Source organism: Aotus nancymaae, unplaced genomic scaffold (assembly GCF_030222135.1).
Source record: "Aotus nancymaae isolate 86718 unplaced genomic scaffold, 86718_ANA_hifiasm-v0.15.2.pri h1tg000002l, whole genome shotgun sequence".
Lineage (NCBI taxonomy): Eukaryota > Metazoa > Chordata > Mammalia > Primates > Aotidae > Aotus > Aotus nancymaae.
In genome coordinates, this window is record NW_026988413.1 from 16863930 (window position 1) to 16891185 (window position 27256).

The window sequence follows — 27256 nt, forward strand, 5'->3', positions numbered from 1 at the left end:
GTGATGGTGACAATGGTGGTGACAACAGTGGCGATCATGATGATACAGGTGGTGGTAATGGTGACAGTGACGGTGGTGACCCACAATCTCTGCAGCAACAGGCCCACCATGACCATCACCACCATCATTACCACCACCGTTACCACCCACTACCTTTAACTTCACCACCATCACCACCACCAAATGACTGGTGATAGTGGTGGTGGTGGTGAAGGTGTAGCAGTGTAAAGAGCTAGAGTCAGCTCCCACACAGGTGAAGCTGAGGGATTATTACTGAGGCCCGTGTCAATTAGGAGAATTATATCATACATATGAAGGCACCATGGGCAGTAAAAAACAGAACTATCACATATGAGCCCAAATCAAAGTCTGTAAGGGCAGCCACTGAAAAGCACAGATGCTGGCTTGGAGTCAATCTGCTGCTTACATGGGTAACTTTACGCAGTCCACTTCAGGATTAGTAACGGGGGGGATGGATATATTTAGAACGTTTAATGAATTAAGAGACTGAATATGCAAAGGAACAATGGCCATATATAACACTCTACATTTCTAGGTCTAGTGTCCCTATGCATATTCAGAGGCTGTGACCCACAACCTCTGCGGCACTAGGGCCAGGAAGCCAAGCCACAGCTTATAGGGCAATAGGCCCAGAACGTCAGGATCTGCTCAATGCCTGCCTGCTGCCCTAATTTTCACCTACACTTCCAACTCAGAACCAAGCCAAGAAAGCCAAACAAACTCTCTAAACCCATCACACGAGATGCTGCTGCCTGCAGCTTCCCCCTACCAACATCTTCCAATTACAGCCCACCTAAAATCTTTTCTTTTTTCCTGTAGAAACATTTCCCTCTAGCATTTGAGTCTCCAGTTATATCTGACTCTCTGCCAAATGCAAGTGATGATGGCTGACTGTCTGGCCATAGAAAGTGCTAAATAAATAGCCTCTGCCTTCCTCATTTGGGTAGTCTTCGTTGATTCCCATAGAATCTTCTCAACAGTGGAAAGCCCCCTAATTTTTAAGTTTCCAGGTGTATGCAATGCTCCTGCTGGTGTTGTTAGCTCTATTCCCACTAGGTGGCACCATTCACTCGGGAAGTGCAACACATGCTTCCCGGGGCGGGGAGGTGCGGTGGGGCGGGGAGGTGCGGTGGGACGGTTCCCAGACTCAGCCTAGAGGCAAGGGAAGGGCAACTCTGCAAAGGGCCATCTGGCTGTGCTTCTCTTTCCACGTGAACCACATGACTGGTTTTAGCAGCTCGCATGTGACATTGCTACCCAGCAGATGTGATGCGGGGCAAGTACTAGTTCAAGGGGAAGAGGGTGGCGGTGGGAAATGGGCTGGCTCTGGGCTTCCTGGCCTCTGCACATTCGGCATTCTGGACAGGATTCTTCGTTGTGTGTGGAGGGGGAGGCTGTCCCGTGCATTGTAGGATGTTTGGCAGCATGTGTGGCCTCTACCCACTTGATAACCAGAAACATTCCCTGTTTAGTTCGTTGGAGCTGCTATTTAACAAAATACCGGCCAGGTGCAGTGGCTCACGCCTCTAATCCCAGCACTTTGAGAGGCCGAGGCGAGTGGGTCACAAGGTCAGGAGTTTGAGACCGCCTGGCCAAGATGGTGAAACCCTGTCTCTACTAAAAATACAAGCGTAGTGGCGGGTGCCTGTAATCAGGAGGCTGAGGCAGGATAATCACTTGAACCCGGGAAGCAGAGGCTGCAGTGAGCTGAGATTGCACCACTGCACTCTAGCCTGGGAGACAGAACAAGACGCTGCCTCAAAAAAAAAAATTACCATGAACTGTGTGGCTTAGAAACAGCAAATCTTTATTTCTCACAGTGCTGGAGGCTGAGAAATCAGGATCCAGGCGCAGCATGGATGAGTTCTAGTGAAGGCCTGCTTCTGGGCTGCAAACTGCCACCTTCTCACCGTGTCCATGCTAGAAAGAGGGTGAGAGCTTTCTCTGGCGCATCTTTGATGAGGACACTAAACCCATTCATGAGGGCTCCACTCACCTCCCGTCATTTTGGGGGTTAGAATTTCAACATATGAATTTCGGAGGGGGGCACGTTCGGACCATAGCACTCCCCTTTCCCAATTATGATAATAAAACATCTTCAAACATTGCCAAATGTCAGCTAGGCATGGTGGCCCATGCCTGTATTCTCAGCACATCGGGAGACCAAAGTGAGAGGATTGCTTGAGCACAGGACTTTCACACCAGCCTAGGCAATATAGCAAGACTCTGTCTCTACAAAAAAAAAAAATTACTGGGCTGGGCATGACAATGAAGCACACCCATCGTCCTAGCTACTCAGGAGGCTAAGGTGGGGGGATGGCTTGAGCCCAAGTATTTGAGGTTGCAGTGAGCTATGATTGTGCCACTGCACTCCAGCCTGGGGGACAGAGTAAGACCTTGTCTCTTAAAAAAAAAAAAAAAGAAAAGAAAAAGAAAACAAAAATTGCCAAATTTTTGGAAAAGCAAAGAAGCAAAGTTGTCCCTGCTTGGGAATCACTGGTCTTAGGTCCTTGTGGAGGACAGTTCCCTCCTGAGACCCTTTCAGCACCTCCTGGCCTCCTTACCCCTCTTCCCACCCCCCACCCCACTTTCTTAGAACAGAATTTAATAGAAGGGAATCCCCTGCACTTACCTGCTGCAGCTTCAACTTTTGTGTCTCCCCTTGAGCAGGCTCTAAACCAGTGTGTCTCTGGTGGGGACTTGAGCCACCTCCACCAAAAACACCTGGGTGGCTGGGCACAGTGGCTCACACATCTGTAATCCTAGAACCTTGGGAGGCCAGAGCAGGAAGATCTCTCAAAACTAGGAGTTCAAGATCAGCCTGGGCAGCAGAGTAAGACTCTGTCGCTACAAGCACACACACACCTGGGGTACTTGTAAAACTGCTCGTTCCTGGGGCCTATCCCAGACCCCTTGCATCAGGATCACTCAAGGAAGGCCAGGATCCGTCCTTTTTTCTCTTTTTTTCCCATAAATCCAATGGGATTATCAGTTAGATAAGAAGTGTGAGAAAGGCCAAATGTGGTGACTCACACCTGTAATCCCAGCACTTCGGAAGGGTGAGGCAGGTGGATCACCTGAGGTCAGGAGTTGGAGACCAGCCTGGCCAACATGGTGAAATTCCATCTCTGCTAAAAATATAAAAAATAACCAGGCCTGGCGGTGGGAGCCTGTAATCCCAGCTACTCCTGAGGCTGAGGCAAGAGAATCACTCGAACCTGGGGGGGTGGAGGTTGCAGTGAGCCGAGATCATGCCTTTGCTCTCCAGCCTGGGCAACAAGAGCGAAACTCTGTCTCAAAAAATAAAAATAACATAAAATAAATAAATAAATAAAATTTAAAAAAAGAAAGAAAAAGAAAAAAAAGGGAGCCTCGGTGGCTCAGGCCAGTTGTCCTAGCACTTGGGGAGGCAAGGCTACGCGTTCGAGGCCAGCCTGGGCAACATAAAAACCTCTCATTCATTAAAAAAAAAAAAAGTGTGAGAAGGCCTGGCCCTGCCCCTCCCCCAGGTCCTGCTTGGTATCTCTGGCCTGCAATTCCTTCCTAAGAGAGTTGGGCGCTGGCGTGTAGATTTTGGCCCAGGGCCACCCATATCTACTCCCCAAGCTGGCAGAGGAGAAAACATCAGAAATAATACTGAAAGAAGCAGGGAAGGGAGGAAGCTGTTGTGTGCGTGTGCCTGCGGCAATGAGCCATCCCTTTCCCGGGAGACCAGACCGGGGCCTTCTTCTTTGCTCTTTTTCACTCTTCAGTTGAATTGTCTCCATCACTCCTCGTCGAGGGAATTTCTCCTCCTCTAGTTCCTGCCTTCTGGTTTTCTAGGTGGCTTGCTCCAGACATCCTTCTCCCGGTGCCATGGAACTGGCACTACTCACGTGCAGCACCTGTGCTAACCCTGTGTGGCCCAGGCAAGTCCCCTCCCCTCCTCCTGCCTGGAGGCTGGGGTTGCTCCTCTCTGAGGCCACTCCCCACTCTGACATGGTATGCCCCTGGGCCCTATTCACTTTTTTTTTGTTCTTGAGATGGAGTCTTGCTCTATCACACAGGCTGGAGTGCAGTGGCATGGTCTCACTGCAACCTCCACCTTCTGATTCAAGCGATTCTCCTGTCTCAGCCTCCTGAGTAGCTGGGATTACAGGCATGTGCCACCACACTCAGCTTATTTTTGGCCATGTTGGCCAGGCTGGTCTTAAACTCCTGACCCCAGGTGATCCACCCCCTTCGGCCTCCCAAAATGCTGGGATTACAGGACTGAGCCACCATGCCCCGCCGAGCCCTGTTAACTTCTCTGTTCTAAAGCATGTCCTGGCCACAAAGCCATGATGCTGGTGCCCTGGGGTCAGGCTGCCTGGGCCCATCTCAGCCCTGGTACTCCCTTGCAGTGGCCTTGGGCAAGACAGCCAACTGCTCTTCGGTTGCTTCTTCATCTCTAGAAGAGGCTAATATGAGAACCTTCCTACTAGGTAATCTCCGTGATGTATTAACACTGCCCAGCACATATTCAGGAAAATGAGAACAGACCACTGCTCTTGTGCTCTTTTGCCTATGTGAGAAGGCTGGTGCTGGGAGGGACCTCACAGCCCCTATGCCCCTATGATCTCCTCTCCGCAGGAATCTGACACCCAGAGAGGGAAGTTGACTCACCCAAAGTCACACTGCCAGCAAGAGCAGTAGTATATCACCTGGCTTGCCTTTGGATAGTTTTTTTTTTTTTTTTTTTTTTGAGACAGAGTCTCACTCTGTTGCCCAGGCTGGAATGCAGTGGCAGGATCTTAGCTCATTGCAACCTCTATCCCCAGGTTCAAGCGAATCCCCTGCCTCAGCCTCCTAAATAGCTGGGACTACAGGCATGTGGACCATGCCTGGCTAATTTTTTGTATTTTAGTAGACACGGGGTTTCACCGTGTTAGCCAGGCTGGTATCAATCTCCTGACCTCATGATCCCCCCGCCCTGGCCTCCCAAAGTGCTGGGATTACAGGCATGAGCCACAGCGTCCAGCCTGGCCAATATTTTTTATTTTGATTTGATTTAATCTGAGAGATGTAGGAAGTGGACAGATAATAGAGCTTCCGAAAGTATGTTCCCTCAAGCAAGGTGTGGCCTCTGAGAGGCAGTACTGTGCTGTTCAGTCATTTGGAAGTCTGAAGCCTGACCTTGGGCCTGGGTGGATTTTGAGAGAGAGAGGGTGATCTGGCAATGAGGATGCAACTGTAATCCCTACCTCATAACCTGGTGTGATTAAAATATTTTCTTCTTTTGGCCAGGCACAGTGGCTCACGCCTGCAATCCCAGCATTTTGGGAGGCCGAGGTGGTCAGATCACCTGAGGTCAAGAGTTCGAGACCAGCCTGGCCAACATGGTGAAATTCCATCTTTACCAAACCCCATCTCTACTAAAAATACAAAAATTCGCCAGGCGTGGTGGCCAGCACCTGTAATCCAGCTACTAGGGAGGCTGAGGAAGGAGAATTGCCTGAACCTGGAACTTGGAGGTTGCAGTGAGCCAAGATCGCGCCATTGTACAGAGTGAGGCTCTGTCTAAAATAAAATGTTTTCTTTTTTCTTGTTGTTGTTTTTGTTTGTTTTTTGAGAGAGGTCAGACAGGGTCCTGTTATGTTGCCCAGGCTGGAGTGCAGTGCTGAGATCACGGCTCACTCTGGCCTTGACCTCCCTACTGTGTGCCACCACATCCAGTTAATTTTTTATTTTTTGTAGAGATGGGGCATCTCACTATGTTGCCCATTCTGGTCTTGAACTCCTGGCACACACCTGTGATCAAGCACAGACATGTGATCAAATGATCATGCCGCCTCAGCCTCCCAAAGTGCTGGGATTGCAGGTATGAGCCACTGATTAAAATTGGCCTAAAATCTTTTTTTTTTTTTTTGAGACAGAGTCTTGCTTTGTTACCCAGGCTGGAGTACAGTGGCACGATCTTGGCTCACTGCAACCTCCACCTCCCAGGTTCAAGCAATTCTCCTGCCTCAGCCTCCTGAGTAGCTGGGATTATAGGCGTGTGCCACCATGCCCAGCTAATTTTTGTTTTAGTAGAGACGGAGTTTCACCATGTTGGTCAGGCTAGTCTCGATCTCCTGACCTTGTGATCTGCCCGCCTTGGCCTCCCAAAGTGCTGGGATTACAGGTGTGAGCCACCGCACCGGGCCTGAAATCTTTAATGAAGAGTATTACCTCACTCCTTCTCCTGAGTCTGAAGATACTGCCTCATTGGGCCAGAAAATAGGCAAGGAAGGCTCTCAGAAGCAGGAGGTACGTGCCTTGCATCCTGTTGACAGAAGTCTACACAGAGGAGTTGGACTCACTGGCCTGACTGTCCTGTGTTCTGAAATCACAGTGACCACAAAGAGCCACAACAGCTTAAACACAGAAAGCCATGCCTCTAAAAAGTATCCAAATCACCACATTCTTGTTCCTTTTTTTTTTTTAACTGTTCAATTACATTGTCCAAAAGGAACAGAAAGAATATAAGTATAGCAGGTACTTGGCATGGCAGGCTTCATGTCTGAGACTTTGCCTAGTGGTGAATGACCTGGAAAGTTCACACCTTTGTTCTTTGCTTTTTGTCGTAAACGCGCCAGTCTTTACAAAAGTTACAAACACTTTAATTCTTTGTGTGAAAAAAAAGACACTCCAAAATCAATTAGGGTTATGAAATGAAACAGAAGTGATTCTTATCTCAAAATGATATGTTGAGGTGCTATCTGCCAAAGCAGAGATTCTCCAGGATTCCTTGCGGTAAGCCGGCAAATGTCAGCCGTCTGTGATAATAAACAAAGACCATCTGCCCCACAGCACCCCCTACCAGGCTTCAACAGCTGCCCCTCTTATAGTCCCAGTGAAAGTGGCAGAAGGCATGAGTGTCCCGGGAGGACAGAGGGCACACAGGCATCTCTGCCAAAGACCAGCCCTTCGCAGCCAGGGAAGATGAAAGAGCCCTGGGGCTTCAGTCTGGGCTCTGCACACTCCTGGGTGGCCACCACTCCTCCACCCCTCCCACTCCCATCCCACACCTCCTGGATTGCATCTGATTGGGATGAAGAACAAACCGAGCCTGGTTTTGAGGTTTGGGTGGGATGCTTGGCTTGGTTTTGTTTCCTCAGAGAGAGGTAGCCAGATGGGACTGGAAGGAACTGGCACTCAGCTGTGTCTAGGTGGGAGAATGGGCTGAGGATGGGGTTAGAGGCAGAATGAGAGAGGCAGGAGGGAGGTGGCCTTCTGTGGAAGGAAGGCATCCATGTGCCAGTGAGAGACTAGAAGGGGATCCTTGACATCTGTAAGCTCTGACTTAGAGCCTCTCTAAGATGGCTTAGTGGGCTCTGAGCCTGCATGGCTTTGGTCTCTGGATGGGAGGGATGTGGAGGAGCCTTGGCCAAGTCTGTGTCAGGGTGAGGCTGTAGACTTTTCCCTGCCCTTAAGTTCCTTCCTTGCTTTACCTCATCTAAACTTGTCTAAGCACAGACATGTGATTCTTCTCCCCACACCAGCTCTCCAGATGATCAATCAATCAATAAACTTCTTGTCCATCATCTACTGTGTATATAGATTTTCTTCTTTCTATTTATTTATTTTAAAGAGACAGGATTTCACCATGTTGGCCAGGCTGATCTCGTACTCCTGATCTTAGGTGATCCGCCTGCCTCGGCCTCCCAAAGTGCTGGGATTACAGGCGTGAGCCACCTTGCCCGGCCTCTTTCTTTTTAAATATAATTTAATTATTTCCCTTTTTTTTTTTTTTTTTTTTTTGAGACAAGGTCTCACTCTTGCCCAGGCCGGAGGGCAGTGGCGCTATCTTGGCTTGCTGAAACCTCTGCCTCCCAGGTTCAAGCAAGTCGAGAGCCTCCGCCTCCTGAGTAGCTGAGATTACAGGCGTGCACTACCACCCCTGGCTAATTTTTTGTATTTTTAGTAGAGACAGGATTTTACCATGTTGCCAGACTGGTCTCAAACTTCTGGGCTCAAGTGATTCACCTGCCTCAGCCTCCCAAAGTGCTGAGATTGAGATTACAAACAGCCACTGAACCCAGACTAATTATTTCCTGTTGTTTTTTTTTTGTTTTTTTTTTAGAGATGGGTCCTGGCTGTGTTGCCCAGGCTGGGGTGCAGTGGCTATTTACTGGTGTGATCCCACTATGGATTAGCACAGGAGTTTTGACCTGTTCCATTTGTGACCTGGGTTGATTCACCCCTCCTTAGGCAACCTGGTGGTCCCTTGCTCCTGAGAGGTCATCATATTGATGCTGAATTTAGTGCAGACGCTGGATTGGCACAGTGCACCACAACCCAGGACTCCCGGGCTCAAGTGATCCTCCCACCCCAGCCTCCCATGTGTATACCTTTCACCTATGCACCTATTCGGTGAGCTGAGATCTTATCATTGGAAGGAAGGAAGGGAGGGAGTGAGGGAAAGAAAGAAAAGAGAAAGAAGAAAGAAAGGACAGAGAAGGAAAAGAAAGGAGAAAGAAAGAAAGAAGGAAGGAGGGAGGGAGGGAGGCGGGGGGAGGGAGGAAAGAGAAAGAGAAACCACGGGAGATGGGAAGCACTGAGGCATATGACAAGGCTAGCCCCATCAAGGCAGGGGACAGAGCCTGAGAAAGAGCCTTCAGACACTCTCTCAAATGTTTTCATTTCCACTGAAATTTCTTTTGGATGTAAATGTTGAAGGAGCATGATTTTTGTCCCAGGCACTTTGACCAGTCATGGCATTAGGTCCACCCTGCAACTCTAAGCAATGAAGCATCACTCCTGCCATTTCAACGATGGGAAAACCAAGCCCCAACAGGTTATGTGCTTTATCTGAGGTCCCACCGACCCAGCCCTGTCTGGCTAAACCCATGTTCTTTTGTTACCCCATGAAGCCTGTGAGCATCGGCTCTGCCCAGGGCCAGCTCTCTTCTGTCTCATTACCACCTGACTGCTCTCCTGGGTTCAAGCAATTCTCCTGCCTCAGCCTCCCAGTAGCTGGGATTGCAGGCACCCACCATCATGCCTGGTTAATTTTTGTATTTTTAGTAGAGACAGAGTTTCACCATGTTGGCCAGGCTGGTGAAACACCTGTCCTCAGGTGATCCACCCACTTCAGCCTCCCAAAGTGCTGAAATTACAGGCATTAGCCATTGCGTCCAGCCTAGTTTCTTAATTTTTATCTTTATTGGAGGGCAGTCAGAGCCTGGAAGAGAGGGTCTGTTCCATCCAAACACTGTCAGAGCAAGAGACAGAGTCGCAGGCCCACTGAATGCACCACTACCTTGGCTAACGGCTGAGACAAAGCCAGCTCCGTTGCCTGTGTGTGCTGGTGCTGGTAGACGGTCCTAGGCCTGTAAGTGGTGGGGAGAGAGAGGGAGTTGAGCACTGACGGGGAAGAAGAAAAATTGCCTCCTCCTGTTCTTCAACCTTGACACTCTGTGTTCATGGGGAGAAAAAAGAAAAAGGAGATTAGGAAAAGAATCACCAACAGGAGGCACCCGTGAGTCCTCCTCATAGGCCAGGCACCCTCACAACAGCCCTCTTAGGAAGTCACAGCCATTGCCGTTTCCACCCTACAGATGAAGGGTTTCCAAGCTGGGATTTAGAGGCTGAGCAACTTGCTGCAGCGCTGAATGTGCTCCTCCAATCAAAGCCTGCACTCCTCAGCAGGATGCTGGAGGAAGACAAGGGAGAGGAAGGAAGAAATGTTCTGCAGTGGCCCAAGGCTGCTCTGTGTGGAAGAAACAGGATTACTACTTGGGAGGCTGAGGCGGGGAGTTCGAGGCCAGCCTGGGTAACATAGCAAGACCCTGTCTCAAAATAAATAAACTAAAATTAATTTTTTTGTGGCTCACGCCTATAATCCCAGCATTTTGGGAGGCTGAGGCAGGCAGATCACCTGAGGCCAAGAGTTCGAAACCAGCCTGACCAATATGGTGAAACCCCATCTTTAAAAAATATATAAATAAATAAAAATAAAATTAATATTTTTTTTGAGACAGAGTCTCGCTCTGTTGCCCAGACTGGAGTGCAGTGTTGCAACCTTGGATCACTGCAACCTCTGCCTCCTGGGTTTAAGCGATTCTCATGCCTCAGTCTCCCGAGTAGCTGGGACTACAGGCACACACCACCATGCCTGGCTAGCTTTTTGTATTTTTAGTAGAGACAGGGTTTCACCATGTTAGCCAGAATGGTCTCAATCTGCTGACCTCATGATCTGCCCGTCTCAGCCTCCCAAAGTGCTGAGATTACAGGCATGAGCCACCTAGCCCAGCCTAAAATAAATTTTAAAATAAAATTAAAAAGGCTGGGCACAATGGCTCATGCTTATAATCCCAGCACTTTGGGAGGCGGAGGTGGGCGGATCATCTGAGGTTGGGAGTTGAGACCAGCCTGGCCAACATGATAAAACCCCATTTCTATGAAAAATACAAAAATTAGCCAGGTGTGGTGGTGCACACCTGTAATCCCAACTACTCGAGGCCGAGGCATGAGAATAGCTTGAACCCAGGAGGTGGAGGTTGCAGTGAGCCAAGATTGTGCCACTGCACTCCAGCCTGGGCAACAGAGCCAGACTCTGTCTTAAATAAATAGGCTGGGTGCAGTGGCTCACGCCTGTAATTCCAGTACTTTTGGAAGCCGAGATGGGTAGATGACCTGAGGTCAGGAGTTCGAGACCAGCCTGGCCAACATGGTGAAATCAGGTCTCTACTAAAAATATAAAACTTAGCGGGGCATGGTGGTGGACTCCTGTAATCTCAGCTACATGGGAGGCTGAGGTAGGAGAAATCACTTGAACTTGGGAGGCAGAGGCTGCAGTGAGCCGAGACCATGCCACTGTATTCCAGCCTAGGTGACAGAGCGAGAATCTGTCTCAAAAAAAAAAAAAAGATGAGGGAGTGGAAGAAAGAGTGGCAGCCTGTGGTTCAGGAGTTGTCACTAACGGGCTCCCCAGCTTCCTTTCTATCATGTCCACCTAAGATGCAACTAGAAATTTCAAAGCCACAAAATCCAAGGCTACTGAGCCATTTGTGCCTGGGGTTGGGGAAGGCAGCCAGCTGGGCTCTCTGCTCAACTGTTCTCCCTTTCATTTTGCCAGTTTGCTTTCTCTCTCTCTTTTTTTTCTTTTTTTTTTGAGATGGAGTTTTGCTCTTGTTGCCCAGGCTGGAGTGCAAATGCCACAATCTCGGCTCACTGCAACCTCTGCCTCCTAGGTTTAAGTGATTCTCCTGCCTCAGCCTCGCAAGTGGCTGGCATTACAGGCATGCACCACCACGCCCAGCTAATTTTTTATATTTTTAGTAGAGACAGGGTTTCTTCATGTTGGTCAGGGTGGTTTCGAAATCCCGACCTCAGGTGACCCGCCTGCCTCAGCCTCCCAAAGTGGTGGGATTACAGGCATGAGCCACAGTGCCCAGCAGTTTGCATTCTTATATGTTGTAGCCCTGGAAATAATTAACCCTCAAGAAGTCAAGTCTTGGCCAGGCGTGGTGGCTCACACCTATAATCCCAACACTTTGGGAGGCTAAGTCAGGAGGATCACTTGAGGCCAGGAGTTCAAGACTAGCCCGGGCAACATAGCAAGAGCTACAAAAAATAAAAAAGTTAGCTGACCATGATGGCACACATCTATAGTCCTCCCTACTTAGAAGGCTGAGGTGGGAGATTGCTTGAGCCCAGAAGTTCCAGGCTGCAGTGAGCTATGATCGCACCACTGCACTCCATTGTGGTGACACACTGAGACTCTGCCTCAAAAAAAAGAAGCAGCCAAGCCTCTGATCTTTATTTAGAAAGTGAAAATTTCACTGGCAATAAAAAAAAGAAAAAGAAAGTGAAAACTTATTGAATAATGTTTCAGCAAACAAAACAATAATTTAAATGCTTACACTTAAAAAAAAAGCTTGCACTTTGCAAATGTGTGTTCTAAAAGTTGACTATGCTTAGTTAAAATGGGTGTGTCATGAGGAGTTTAACAAATAAGCCCTAGAAAAGCTTCAAAGAGCTCCCAGAATGCGTAAACCTCAGTTGAGAAGAAAACAGAGCTTTTTTTCCTGTGACTTTGAACCAGTCCCTCAAATTTCAGGTGCCCAGTCTATAGGCACTGCCTGGGCAGTATTACGTCATTATACCCAATCTTTGATTTGTCACTGTCTCCCTCCTGCCTTTCCTCTTGTGCACTCTCCTGTGGATTTGTAAGGCTAAGCTTCTCCTCTCTTTCTTCCCCCTTTGCCTGAACTTCAGGCCTCTTTGCCGTTCCGCAGACCGTGGCTCCCAGCCCTTCTGGAAGTCCTTGAGCTAAAGACGAGGATGGCCTTCCTCTGGTGTGAAGACGGACCTGAAGCTTGCTCCCAACGCCTGCAGATCACCCTGCCAGGCCGCCCTCCCAGTCATCAGGGCACTGCTCTGCTCAAAAACTTAACGTCCCCCACCCTTGAAATCCGGCCAAGCCTACCCATCAGACCTGATTCACCACTTGGTCCTCACTCAGCTGTTTCTGAAATGCCTGGCCTCTGCTTCCGGCCTCTGCTGGTGCCTTTCCCTCCACTCAGAACCCTTTCCTTTCCCCCACCTATGTAGATCTGTTCAGCGCTCCTGGCCCGGTCAAAGCTCCAGAGAGCTTCCTCGAATGCCCCAGCCCTTATTCCAGAGCGCCTTCCCCGCAGGACTTCTGCTGGGCACCCCGCATCGTGCAGTCTGCGTTCCTTGACAGTGTCCTGCGTGAGTGGGGACAGCGGGTCTATGGAGTCACTTCTCCTCTTGGAAGCTTTTCCTGACCACCTCCCTCCCCGCCCGGTCTGGGAGCCCTTCTGCAGGGAGCTGGGCCGGGGAGGAAGACGCCGCCCGTCTCAGGACTGTCATTACCCCGGCCCGACGGCAAGCTGCCCGGGGCAACGGCGGCGCCAGCCTCACTGTCCGGGGTGCCCCGGCCCGGGCCCAGGGCCGAGAGGGTGTTCACCGCCTGGAGTGAGCGGGGCCAGGCGTGTGGCAGCCGTTCTGCGTCCAGGTCTCAACCCCGGGCCGGGCGCACCTCGCAAATCCGCCGGGCCAGGGTGGAAAGGAGCCGGCGCGCGACGAGCGTCCTCCCTGGAAGGGTTAAGCCACCTCTCCCCAACCCCGGGAAGCGAGGGGGCGAGTCCGGCAGAAGGTCCTGTTTACCGCGGCTCCGCGCGGGGCCGGGCCCTGGGAGAGGGGTTGCCGTGGCAACCGGCCGGGCGCCCGCCAGCTGCGGATTAGCTCACTGGGCCGGGCGGGATGGGTCGGGAGGAGGGGGCGTGCGTCGCGCAGATCGTCGCGGAGCCGCGGGAGGAGGAGGAGGCCGGGGCCGCGGGCGAGCCTGCGCTGGGCCGGCTGAGGGAAGCGCGCTGCCGGGGCCGGGGGCGGCGGGGCCCCCACGGGAGCGCGCGCGCGGCGGGGACCCCAGGGGCTTGCGGGCGGCAGGGGGAGGCTCGGCGGACAAAGGGGCGGAGGGCGGAGGGCCATGGCGTCCCCGGCCCCCTCCGCCGCCGCCGCCGCCGCCGCCCGCCCCCGCGCCGCGCCGCCCGCCGTCCCGGCCCGCCCCAGAGCCCCCGAGATGCGCCCCGGAGCCCGCGGAATCGCCGCTTGCGGGGAGGTAGGGCCGGCCGGGCCGGGCAACGGGGTGCGGGGTCGAGCTGGGGAGGGAAAGGGGACGAAGGAGGGAACGCGCGCGGAGGGAGGAAACGGCTCGAGCGGTCCGAGCCCTGACGGGGGAAGCGGTTCTGCGAACGGGAGCCCGAGTTCCCGCGTGCGGCCGGGGAGCCGGGGGCCGTCCCGCCTGGTCCCGGGACTTGTGCAAAGCGCGGTCCAGACGTCCCTCCCGGGCTCGGGCTGACTCCCGGGGCTGAACCCGGACGCCGCCTTCCCGCGCCTCCGGGACCTGCAGAAACTTGGCAGACCCCCGCCCTGCGCTGTGCTGGGTCCCCCGGGGCGCGAGTGTGAGTGTGTGCGCGCTCGTGTGTCTGCGTGTCTGTGTGTGTGTGTCTGAGCGACTGTTTGTGTGTGTGCTCGCGCGTGTCTGTGTGCGAGTGTCTGTGTGTGTGTGCGCGCGTGTGCGCGCGCGCGCGTGCAAGCGAGGGGAATCGGTGGCTGAGCACCCGAGCCCCCCTCTCAGCCGTCAGCATTTGCAGTCTTGAGAAAGCAAGAACGTAAAGATGACTGAATGGTCTTACTTCTTCCACTTTGTCCCCAAGGGTGGAGTTGGGAGAAGATGGAGCCCAGGGGAAGTCTCTTATCAACACAGGACACAATCGTATTAGGAGAGTCACAGAGATCTGGGTGAGACCACGCAGTAGAGCCAGACCTCAGCCGTGGAATCTTGTCCTGGGGGGCCTGGGACAGGAAGCAGGAGGGCTCTCTCCAGGGGCGTAGATTGGGCAAGGGAAGTGCAGTGACCCTGGCTTCACCAGCTGGTGCTGACTTCCAGCTGCTGTTCAGATGCGATTCAGGGATGTGACTTCCCCAAGGTTCCAAATGACATGGGGGGTAACAGTGTTATAATAGGCGTGCTACAGTAATCTTGTTAGTAAACTCTTACACCCTCTGTGGTTACCACATAAAAGAGAAAGAAATTCCTTCTCTTTACATCATCAAATACCAGATACCAAAAGAGTGGAGTAGACAGTCTTTGGGTGGGCAGCGTGGGACGGAGAAGAGCTCTGAGAGGAAGTGTGTGTGAGTGTGCAAATGTCTGTGTGTGAGTGAATGTGTGTGTGTCAGAGACAGTTTCTGAGGCCCGGTTATGAAAACGCTGGTGGGAGGCTGGCTTCCAGCTAGCCTTTTTTTGTTTTTTTATTTTTATTTTTTGAGACGGAGTCTTGCTCTGTCACCCAAGCTGGAGTGTGGTGGCTCAATCTCGGCTCCCTGCAACCTCCACCCCCTGGGTTCAAACGATTCTCCTGCCTCAGCCTCCCGAGTAGCTGGGATTACAGGCACCCGCCACCACACCCTGCTAATTTTTGTATTTTTGGTAGAGACAGGGTTTCACAATGTTGACCAGGCTGGTCTCAAACTCCTGAGACTCCTCAGACTCTCAGGAGATCTGCCCCTTGGCTTCCCAAAGTGCTAGGATTACAGGTGTGAGCCAGTGTGCCTGGCCTCCCTTTATTCTGGAAGATTAATAAAATCCTGTGTCATGTATTCCATTCATCCCCTTAAACAGCTCTGTGTGCTAGGCGTGTGTGCTAGACATCAGTGGCACAGAGAGAAATGAGACTTCCCCCAACCTTCCAGGAACACCATCCTAGCTGAGTAGTCAGACAAAAAAGTAAAACCAGTCCTGGCCCGGCCTGGCTGTGAGGGCTGCATAGCATAGAGCTAGGGCAGCCCAGAGAGGAGCTGGTGTAGGGAAGCCCCACAGAGTAGGTGATGCTTGAGCTAAGCCCTGAAAACTACCTCACTGAGGAAACAGCAGGGAAGGTTATTTCAGGCTGAAAGAACAGCACATGCAAAGTCACCAAGAGGGTCTAGCGGAGGCTAGTGAGTGAGTGGCTGCAGGTTGCCGGATGTTAGTGTATCCTGGGGAGAGGTGAGGCGGGGGCTGTTGGGGCAGAGGCATAGGGAAGGAAGGACTCCTGCTTGTGGAGTGGGGAGGCCTGGAGGAGGAGGAGACCAAGGCTTTTTGCAACACCCAGGCCAGAATTACTGAGGAGCAGGAGAAGCTGAAAGGATGCCAGAGATCAAGAGGCAGGACCTGGTGACTAGTTTGGGCACAGAGTGTGATAACTTAGACTAAAACCAAGTCAGAAATGCTCAGGAGAAAACAAAGCGGAGTGAAAGGAATGCGGACCTTCTGAGCGGCCTGCGTGTAGCAGATTACAACACTTGGACAACGCATTTGGCTGTAAGTTTTCTGGCAGCTTAGGGACAAACAAAAATACACTGGGTTGCATGGTTTGGGATTTTGGACAACAGAAAGCATACAGACTAATTCTCAGAACAAAATTGTTCCTGGAATTGAACTCAACTGGGAATTTATCCTGTGGAACTTTATGTGAAAACTAAAGAGTAACATAGAAAAAAAATCCTCATTGCTGGTGTTGCAAAAGATGGGAAGATAAACTCCCATCACTGCCTTCCTCTACCATCCTGTTATGTCTCAGGGACTGAACTGCACTTCCAGGAGGGCAGGGTGTCATCTTAGGGTATTGGGTCAGGGGAATCCTGTACAGAGGAGACAGTGGTCCCCCGAGTGTGGGAAGAGCTGACACCCATCTCCATGAATGTAGAGAGCAAGGCATCCGGGGTGCTCAGCCGTGAAGAGAAGGCGGCTCATCATAGTATAGCCCAGAGACGGGTGGGCTGAGACTCTGGTCTGGAGAAGGGGACAGGTAGGGCATAGCATGTTTGGAAGGGCCAGCATCCAGGAATCCTGACCCCCAGTGAAACAGGCAGGGAGAATGGGCACAGCATTGTAGGATTCCATTCATATGGGCAAGTCCACTCTCCAGGGCGGTCCTGGTCTTTCTGCCTCCAGACTTGATGTAGAGCCTCCATCTAAAGGGGTAGGTAAAGGGTGGGACTCAGGAGACCAGAGATCGTCTTCAGGAGACCAGTTAGCTACAACATGAGGAATTTGCAGAGGAACCAGGAGTGGGAGCTGAGAACTTGGCGGTCCTGTAGACTTGGGCGCAGATCACCTGGCCAGGCCCTTCACTTTGGTTTCTGCAGAAGGCAGAGAACCTACAGAATCTATGTCCATATACTGCTAATGTGTTTTAACTCTCAACTTTAAACTACTTCTTGCCAATTATAGCTGTCTTAAATTAACATTCAGTAGGTGTGGGATTCTACCCCTCCAATCACATTTCTTAACGTTTTTATCTTGGGGTGCACGTTAAAATATACATTTAAATGCTGGGGAGGAGAGTTTGAGACCAGCCTGGGCAACATAGTGAGACACCATCTCTACAAAAAAATAAAAGAGATTGGCCAAGCACAGCGGCTTATGCCTGTAATCTCAACACTTTGGGAGGCTGAGGCGGGCAGATCATTTGAGGTCACGAGTTTGAGACCAACCTGGCCAACCCGTCTCTACTAAAAATACAGAAAATTAGCCAGGCATGGTGGTGCATGCCTACAATCCCAGCTACTTGGGAGGCTGAGGCAGGAGAATTGCTTGAACCTAGGAGGTGGAGGTTGCAGTGAGCCAAGATTGCATCACTTCATTCCAGCCTGGGTGACACAGCAAGACTCCATCTCAAAAAATAAATGAATAAAAGAAATTAACCACACAGTGGCACATGCCTGTAGTCCCAGCTACTCGGGAGACTGAGGCGGGAGGATCACTTGAGCACAAGGAGGTTGAGGCTGCAGTGAGCTATGATTGTGTCACTGCACTCCAGCTTGGGCGACAGTGAGACCCTATGTCAAACAAACAAAAACAAACAAACAAAAAATGCTGGGGAGGGAGATTTAAAAACAACTGATACCCTAGGTCAATTAATTCAAAATCTCTAAGAGTGGGCCCTGGCGTCAGTATTCTTTTAAGGTCCCCAGATTGATTTTAAGGTACAGCTAAGGTTGAGAGTGGCTGCTCTAACAGTCACCTATAAAGAACCCATCACAGGGAGGGACAGAAAACCAGATTCCAAAAGATCCTGGATGGGGCACATGGGATACCTCACAGATCCTCAGACAAGGCTGGCCCTGCTTGTGCCTGGTGTTCCACACAGTCTCCTGGGCTCCTGGTCTGGCTGCTTCTCCCCCAAGGTCTTTGCCGGCTCTCCTCTGTTCCTTCTGGCAGTCACCTTGCTGAAGATTGGGGATTAGGAGTTGCTTCCCTGGAGCTGCCCTGGATTGCTCTTTCTTGGAGAGATTCTAGTGAAACTGCTTTTCCATGGATTCATTGTGCAGCCCCTTTCAGGCCGTGACCTCTCACTGTCCTCACCACTGCCTCTCTGCCCACACACATTGTTGCTCTGTGACCCCAGGAGCCTGGCCCTGGGCGCTGGCTATCAGCCTCATGTGTCCAAGCAGAGGCCCTTCTTCTGCCACCTGAACCAGACCACCTCCGCTTGTACCCCTGGCTCTCTTGAAATTCCCTGTGCTGGTTACTCAGGGAGAAGAATGCCAGGCCCCACCGCCCCCTTTAATGACAGGAGGCAAGCACTGCCTGGAAGTAGGGCAAGCCATGAGCTAAGTTCTCTACTTTCGATGTGCAAAAGACAGCAACATTCTGGGAAGCCAGAGTCAGACTCTCCTGTACCCTCGCCTTAAAATCAGTGTCTGACGTGGGCAAAAGTTCACTCGGTCAGCCCTCAGTTTGCCTGGAAGTTAAGCTCTTTGCCAGCTGGGCTCATAATTGCCACTCTGTCTTCAGCTTCTCTTTGGCACGTTTGTCACTAGCTTGCAGTTCACAGGGGCTAAAAGACAGATAAGCCCAAGACCCACTTTTCCAACTGGCTGAACTATGGGAAACCAAGCAATTGTTTTTTTTCCCTGGCCTTGAGGGAAGGAAGGGGTGAGTCACCCTTGTAGCAAGCTTAGGGAAGAGGTTAGCTTCCCTCAGTGGCAGGGAACCAGGAGGTTATAGGCACTCCTTCAGAAGGAAATGAAAGCAGGGACCATCAGCTGGAGAGTGGGACCAGGACAGGGAGCCGTGACCTTGGCCGTGACCCCTCCTCCCGGGATCCCCAGGCCTTCCATACACTGCGGATCTTATCTGAAGGGCTTGTCAGACCACTTCAAGCAGAGTGCCAAAAGCATTTCCTTTTGTGGTTTTGTCTTCTAAAAAAGTACACTTAAAAATTGTAGGTTTACTTATAAACTTTATATGTAATCTCTGAAAGTTATATTTGTCATTAAACATTTATTTATTTATTTATTTAGACAGGGTCTTGCTCTGTTGCCCAGGCTGGAGTGCAGTGGTATAATCATGGCTTACTGCAGCTTCCACCTCCTGGGCTCAAGTGATCCTCCTGCCTCAGCCTCTTGAGTAGCTGGGACTATAGGCATGCACCACCGTACCCAGCTAATTTTTGTATTTTTAGGAGAGACAGGTTTTCCCCATGTTGTCCAGGCTGGTCTCAAACTCTTGGGCTTAAGCATTTCACCTGCCTTGGCCTTCTAAAGTGCTGGGACTACAAGCATGAGCCACTGTACCTGGCCAAAAAAAAAATTTTTTTTTCTTTTTTGAGATGGAGTCTTGCTCTGACACCCAGGCTGGAGTGTAGTGGTGTGATCTTGGCTCACTGCAACTTCTGCCTCCTGGGTTAAAGCAATTCTCCTGCCTCAGCCTTTCAAGTAGCTGGGACTACAGGTGCCCACCACCTTGCCTGGCTAGTTTTTGTATTTTTTAGTAGAGATGGAGTTTCACCACGTTGGCCAGGCTGGTTTGGAACTGCTGACCTTAAGTGATCTGCCCGCCTCGACCTCTCAAAGTGCTGGGATTACAGGTGTGAGCCACCATGCCTGGCCAAAAATTTTAAATTTCTAATTATAATATGTTTTCTTCTAAAAGTTAACAAAACTCAAAATATAATACATTGCCTCTATGCATGTGCCACAGTATGAATTTTAATGTTCATATTAACTTAAATAGAAATTCATAAAATATTCAGGGCAAAACCAGTGTGGGTACAATTGGGTTAAGGAACAGAGAGGTACTGTATCTTATTACTGTTTTAAGAGTGAGTATTAGAATCTCATTTTCAAAATAACCATCACTTGGCACAAATAGATTCAATAAGCATGTGGCTTTGAAATCTATTTTAATCTAGCAATTCTACTTTTTGGAATTTATCTTACAAAAATATTGGAACAAGTGCTAGAGACTATTTGTGGCAGTATTGTTGGTAGTAGCGGAGGTTAGAGGCTGAAGTGGGAGGATCGCTTGAGCCTGGGGGGCAGAGATTGCAGTGAGCCAAGATCACGACACTGCACTTCAGTCTGGGCCACAGAGGCCTCAAAAAATATTTATAGATTGTCTTCCATATTGTCCCAATTTTGTCTCTTGCTGTTGGTTTCATGTTTCCATAACCTTGGTCGCACATCGCCATGATGCCACATGTTGTGTAGAAAAGAGCCAACCCAGCAAAGCAGTCTCAAGGGCTTCTCTTTCTCTCCCTTAAACTTCCCTGCTTCTCAGAAGAGAAGATGCAGTAATAGTCAAACTTGATTTGATTTGATTTTTTGCAAGTTTACAGTAGGTAATAGATAGGGTAACCATATACATACAGTGGGACAGTAACGAAAGTAAAAAGGGAGCCCTAGGCCTGGCACAGTGGCTCACGCCTGTAATCCCAGCACTCTGGGAGGCCGAGGCGGGCAGATCACTTGAGGTCAGGAGTTCGAGACCAGCCTGGCCAATGAAACACTATTTCTACTAAAAATGGAAAAATTAGCTGGGTGTGGAGACGGGCGCCTATAGTCCAGCTACTCGGGAGGCTGAAGCAGGAGAATTGCTCGAATCCAGGAGGTGGAGATTGCAGTGAGCCAAGATCGCGCCACCGCACTCCATTCTGGGCGACAAGAGCAATGAAACATCTCCTCAAAAAAAGAGCACTAAAAATAAGTTGCTAGTTGATGTACAATAGGCCTAACCTGGACTGTCCCTCTGAACTGCACCTTGTGGCCACACTGGTAAAGGCTGAGAGTTGGATATGCTCATTCATTCTCTTTGCTGGGACAGGTGTGTTGACCAAGCCAGAGGTGATTGGGGACCACCCCTCTGTCTATCGCCCGCCACCTTTCTTATCCACATCTAGAGTTGAGGCTTGAGTTTAGGGAAGGGAAGGGGGCCAGGTCGGTAACCTAAGGTTGCATGTGAACTTCCTTCTTGCTCCCATTCAGTGAATCAGAGGAGAGAGATACCACTTTCACTGCCTCTCCCAGCTTACCATGGAAAAATAATAACTGCCTGTCTTCTTCCAGCAAACTTTAAAGCGTTAAAACAGGACATTTCTATAATTTTATTTGGGCATTTCATGTGCATGGGAAATACAGGCTAAACCTCCCCAGACGACCAGGCAGAGGCATTTGTAAGGGATCACACAGCAAATTACTGTACATGGTCCGGAGTGAAGTTGGTTGCGGGAGAAGCCACATGCTCTGGTTTGGTTACTAGATAGAAATGATGGGACACCCTAAGACATAGAACTAGTGTCTCCCGAGTTTGGAGTGAGACTAGTCTCTCATCTGCAGACTTGGTGGTGACTGCGAAGATGGAAAGGAACTTCCTGAAGCAGCTTGCCTCGTGCTCTGGGATCTTCAGCCAGGGCAATGTCTCCAGCACCCTGGAGACTCAGAGGGATTCTCTACTTAATACTCTGAGCTGCAGATGAGATTTGTTCAGATTTGTCAGGAAGTGTGTGGTCATCCAACCCCAAATGTAACTCCCTGACATCTTGTGGTGACTGTCATCTGTCATCTGGTCCATTTCATCATCTGTATTTGTGACAATCAACAAACATACACAACCTTCCAGGATATCAGAAGGCGACCAGTACCCTCTGTTTACCCTCCAGCTGACTGATGCGTCTAACGGGGTGGAAAAACGTCAGAGAAGGGAGAGCTTCTTAATGCCTCTCCAAACAATCAGACTGGAAGATTCCAGCACTGCAGAGAGCCAAGAGAGCCTCTTATTCCAGGCTTTTCTTTATCTGGAACCTAGGACAGGGTAATTCCTGGTCTGGGATGGAACTGAGAGAGATGGGGATAGGGACTAAGAGGCTGGTTCGAGGTACACACACAACCCCAAGGTTCAGTCTGCCAATTTATCAGACAAACAGAGAAAGAGAATGCTCCTTTGGGGACCAAGAGAGAAGCAGAACAGATGCAAGAGTCCCATGAGGCAGATCCACGTGTTCCTTCCCCACATCCCTGAAATCTGGCTTCTATTCCTAACCATCTGCTGAAACCATATCTCAGGTTACTAATGGTTTGTCCGTGGCCAGTTCCCTGTTCTCATGCTTCTTCATCTCACTAATGCTCGTGACACACCCCGATCCTTCCTTCTTGAAACCCAAGTCAAGGTGGATGTAAAATGGGTGCAGCGATATATCTGCACCACTTGTCAAAATATTGAAATGCTTCTATTCTGGTGGGTGAATAGGGTGTCCCACACTCCCAGGACCACTAACTCTCCCCCCGCCAAGATCTGGCCATTAAAGGGTTAACAGTAAGGCCGTTCTGATTGTTGGGCTCCTGCACACCTTTGTTATAATTCTCTTTTTGTTTTTTGTTTTATGGTTTTTTGGTGTTTTTTTTTTAAGATGGAGTCTCACTCGGTCACCCAGGCTGGAGTGCAGTGGCGCCATCTCGGCTTGCTGCAACCTCTGCGTCCTGGGTTCAAGTGATTCTCCTGCCTCAGCCTCCCGAGTAGCTGAGATTACAGGTATGCATCACCACGCCTGGCTAATTTTTTGTATTTCTTTTTTTTTTTAGTAGAGACGGGGTTTCACCATGTTGGTCAGGCTGGTCTCAAACTCGTGACCTCATGATCCGCCTGCCTCAGCCTCCCAAAATCCTGGGATTATAGGCACGAGCCATTGCCCCCGGCCCCCTCTCCTTCTTCACTGTCTCCCTCAGTTCATCATGCTCAGTTTCGTCGCTCCTTCCCAAACTGGACCTCTGAGTTGTTCTTTGGACAGACCATTGGCTCATTACCTCTCACTGCCTCTTGAATGTACCACTCTCACCTTAGTGTGTCCAAAAGAGAACATATTTTCCTTACATTCCACGGCCTCCTTATTTCCCCGGGTTAGCCAACCTTCAGTCCTCCTTCTTATTTCAGATCACAACGTCTAGCCTGCTGCCGGGTCCGCTTCCCCCAGCTCCCACGTGAGTCCTGGGGCTCCCATTCTACCAGGCCATCTTCATGCTGCGCAGGGCTTTGCCTTCTTCTTTACTCCATGTGCTGGCCTCCTCGGGTGCATTTTCCCTTCCCAACTCTTGAAATCCAATGGAGTCTTTCTTGGCCACCAGACTCTACCACTTCGAAGCAGTCCCTGGCTCCCCTTTCATTGCCCTCCTCTAAATTTCTCCAGTTTATATTCGTTTCATAACATTTGTCGCCGTAGTTCAAATGTACTCCTCCCCACAATCTCTGTTAGTGCTCCTACATACCTCTGCGATTAATTTCGAATGCTGCCTTTCACCCTAGACACCAGTCTGCTTTGGTTGTCCTGACTGTCTTTTGAAAAATTGATCTTCACAGATTCCCCTTTTGAGTTTTCTGTGAGTTTTATTAAGGATGTGTCAGGCATTCCCTGGACCAACCTTGTCTTTCTGTTTTGAACAACTGCAATCTTTTATTGCCATTTGGTTGATAGGGTTTATATCTTTTATCTCTAGCTTTTTTATACTTGTGTATTACCAACAGCACCTCACAGAGGTGTGTATTTAGCTTGCTGATTAATTGTATTGATTAGTTGTAAATGGATCAATGCTGGCTAAGATTAACTAAATGAAATTACAGACCAGGTTCGGTGGCTCATGCCTGTAAGCCCAGTACTTTGGGAGGCTGAGGCGGGCAGATCATTTGAGGTCAGGAGTTTTGAGACCAGCCTGACCAACGTAGTGAAACCCCCTCTCTACTAAAAATACAAAAAAATTAGCCGGGCGTGGTGGCACATGCCTGTAGTTCCACCTACTCAGGAGGCTGAGGCAGGAGACTTGCTTGAACCTGGGAGGCAGGGGTTGCAGTGAGCTGAGATTGCACCATTGCACTCCAGCCTGGGTGACAGAGTGAGACTTCGCCTCAACAACATAAAAAAAAAAATTATGGGCAAAAGGGGATTTCCCATATCTTGAAAGTCAGCTAAATAAAAGTGAACACATTTCCAGGCATTGCACAACTTCTGAGTACAAAACACCAGGCACAGATAGGAAACAAGCAGAAGTAGGGTCTCAGGTCAGGCAGAGCAGGCTGCACTGGTCTGAGGGCGACCTCCACCTTACTTTCACCTTACTTTCACAGTCGGCAGCCAGTGCAACTGAAGACTGACAGGTCACTGTGCACCCTGGATTCTGCTGCAAAGGGACGAGGATCAGGTCATCTTCTAGTTCCAAAACCAGCTTTTACAGATTATAGCAGCACTTAACATGTTGGAGAGTAGTTTAGAGCTTATCCACACTTGTAAACAAGTGAGGCTGCGTAAGCAGCCCTGCAGGTGAGTTGAGGGCATCGTATTGTTGCTATTTCCTTAAGAATTAATATATGCTGGCTGGGCACAGTGGCTCACACCTGCAATCCTAGCACTTTGGGAGGCCGAAACTGGCAGATCACTTGAGGTCAGGAGTTCGAGGCAAGCCAGGCCAACTTGGTGAAACCCTGTCTCTACTAAAAATATAAAAATTAGTTGGGCATGGTGGTGCATTCCTGTAGTCCCAGCTACTTGTTTGGAGGTTGAGGCAGGAGAATCACTTGAACCCAGGAGACAGAGGTTGCTGTGAGCCGAGATCACGCCATTGCACTCCAGCCTGGGCAACAAGAGCAAAAGTCTGTCTCAAAAAAAAGAAAAAAGAATTAACGTATGCTGGGCATGGTGGTTCACACCTGTAGTCGCAGCAATTTGGGAGGCTGAGGTGGGACGATTACATGAGCCCAGGAGTTTGAGTCCAGCCTGGCCAACAAATCGAGACCCTGTTTCTATGTCTCTACAAAAAAAAAAAAAAAATTAGCTAGTTGTGGCGGTGCATGCCTGTGGTCCCAGCTAATTGGGAGGCTGAGGAGGGAGCACTGCTTGAGCCCGGGAGTTTGAGGCTGCAGTGAACTGTGATTGCACCACTGCACTCATCCTGGGTGACAGAGTAAGACCCCATCTCAGGGAGGGGAGCACTATACACTGGGGTCTGTTGGGGGGGAGTGGGGGGGGACAGCGGTGGGTGGGGAGTTGGGGAGAGATAGCATGGGGAGAAATGCCACATAGAGGTGAAGGGGAGGAAGGCAGCAAATCACACTGCCACGTATGCACCTATGCAACAATCTTGCATGTTTTTCACATGTACCCCAAAACCTAAAATGCAGTAATAAAAAAAAAGACCCCATCTCAAAAAAGAAAAAAATAATTAAAAATAAAAATAGGGTCACGCAAATTCGAGTGTTCCATATTAAAAAATAATAATAATAAAATAAAAACAGGCCAGGTGCAGTGGCTCACACCTGGAATCCCAGCACTTTGGGAGGCCAAGGCAGGCAGATCACTTGAGGCCAGGAGTTCGAGACCAGCCTGGCCAACATGGTGAAACTCCATCTCTACCAAAAATACAAAAAAAATTAATAATAATTAGTCAGGCATGGTGGTACAGGCCTGTAGTCCCAGCTACTTGGGAGGCTGAGGCACAAGAATTGCTTGAACCCTGGAGGCGGAGGTTGCAGTGAGCTGGGATTGCACCACTGCACTCCAACCTGGGTGACAGAGCAAGACTCCATCTCAAAAAACTAAACTAAAAATAAATAAATATAAATTTAGAGGCCGGGCGCGGTGGCTCACGCCTATAATCCCAGCACTTTGGGAGGCCGAGACGGGTGGATCACGAGGTCAAGAGATCAAGACCATCCTGGTCAACAAGGTGAAACCCTGTCTCTACTAAAAAATACAAAAAATTAGCTGGGCATGGTGGCACAGGCCTGTAGTCCCAGCTACTCGGGAGGCTGAGGCAGGAGAATTGCCTGAACCCAGGAGGCGGAGGTTGCGGTGAGCCAAGATCGCACCATTGCACTCCAGCCTGGGTAATAAGAGCGAAACTCCGTCTCAAAATAAATAAATAAATAAATAAAAATAAAAATAAATAAATAAATTTAAAATAATAGAGCATTATTACTTATTAGTATTATTTGGCAGGGTTCAGTTCAGAATAATGGGAAACATTTGCTGAGTGCTCTTTCTGGGCTGTGCACCATGCCAAATGCTTTACAGGTGCAATCTCATCTAATCCTTACCAGTCTTTTAAAGTAGGTGCTACCGTTATCACCATTTTATAGAGGCGAGAACTAAGGCTCAGAAAAGTAACTTGATCAAGGTCCCGAAGCTCTCCAAGTTCACTGGAATTTAAACCTGGGTCTGTCTGATTCCAAACCCTAATGATATACTCTTTCTCAAGCTTTTTCTCAGAACCCAGGAGCAGCTGCAGGAGTGGCCTCAGCTCCATTCTCTTGTGCTGGCCCCAAGCAAGGGGATGGGAGATGACGTCTCCCTCTAAGATTGCTGCCTTTTGTCCAAATGTGCTGGCGGGGAGCCAGGCCTGGAAACTCTCTGCTCATGGAAAGAAAGAACAGAAGCCAGCAAAAGAGGGTGGGAAGAGTCTGAGGGGAGGAAAGGAAGAGGAGGACAGGAAAGCAACAGGGAGAAAGGAGGTGGGAAAGGGAGGGTTCTGCGGGTAGCACAGCTGGAGAGGGAGATGCTGTGCCAGGAAGCAAGCGAACGTGACCTCCGCATACATTCCATCCAAGTGGGCTGTTCAGTGATGCAGCAGGAGCCTCCAGCCCTGGGAGGCACAGGCCCTGGGCCTGTCCAGGTGCTCAGAGACCAGGACAGATCACACCGGGTGGTCCTTCCTCCCATTCTCAGGATTACTGTCCAGTGAGGTCAGATCAAAACCACCAGCAGGAAAGCCTTCAGAAGGAAAAGCGCCACACGATGGCAGCCTCAGGGCTGCCTCTGGAGGTGGAGGAGCTGGCCAGGCAGGGCCTAGGTGTCACAGCATGTAGAGTGTGCAGGGGAGGGAGAGGGGGAAGGGAGGAGGCTGGGTGCTGGGTACTGTGAATAAAATCAAATCATAACAATTTCCCGAGTTCCTACTCTGGAGTGAGGAGTGGAAGGCCCGCACCCTGCCCCCAAGGTTCACATGTAGGCGTTAGGCACCTGGATGTTGGAGTCAGACAACCGGAATCATTCAGCATCCAAGCAGCCTTGGGAAAAGCTAATCCCTTCAGGCCGAAATCTCCACATCTGAGAAGGGGAGGCAGTAGTAAGCTTCCTGTGAGCATAAAGCTAAATGACCTGTGTAGAATCTTGCTTAGGGAATAGTAACTGCTCAGTTAGTATCAGCTGTTCAATCATCATTGCAGCTTAATTTGAGGTGTCAAAACATAAATATGTGAAACCTTCAATAAAAAATGTATGAGTAACATGTGAAGTCAACCATAGAAGACATAACATAAGGTTATAGACATTCAGTTAGAAAAAACTTTTTCTTATTTTCTTACAACTTTTTTGTAAGAAAAGAAGAAAAAGCATTCAGTAGGAGCCCATGGCTAATATTTTTTGTTTTTGTTTTTGTTGAGGCAGAGTCTCAC

At 49.9% G+C, this 27256-nt stretch overlaps 1 protein-coding gene across 1 annotated transcript in view; it reads left to right on the forward strand.

Annotated features, from left to right (window-relative positions):
• The first annotated feature begins 13283 nt into the window (after window positions 1–13283).
• The window catches only part of DENND2A (DENN domain containing 2A), a 112329-nt gene continuing 98356 nt past the window's right edge, over window positions 13284–27256 (forward strand). The window contains exon 1 of the mRNA XM_064372864.1: window positions 13284–13612. The gene's annotated coding sequence lies outside the window, so the exon portion shown is untranslated. The remainder of the gene's footprint in view (window positions 13613–27256) is intronic.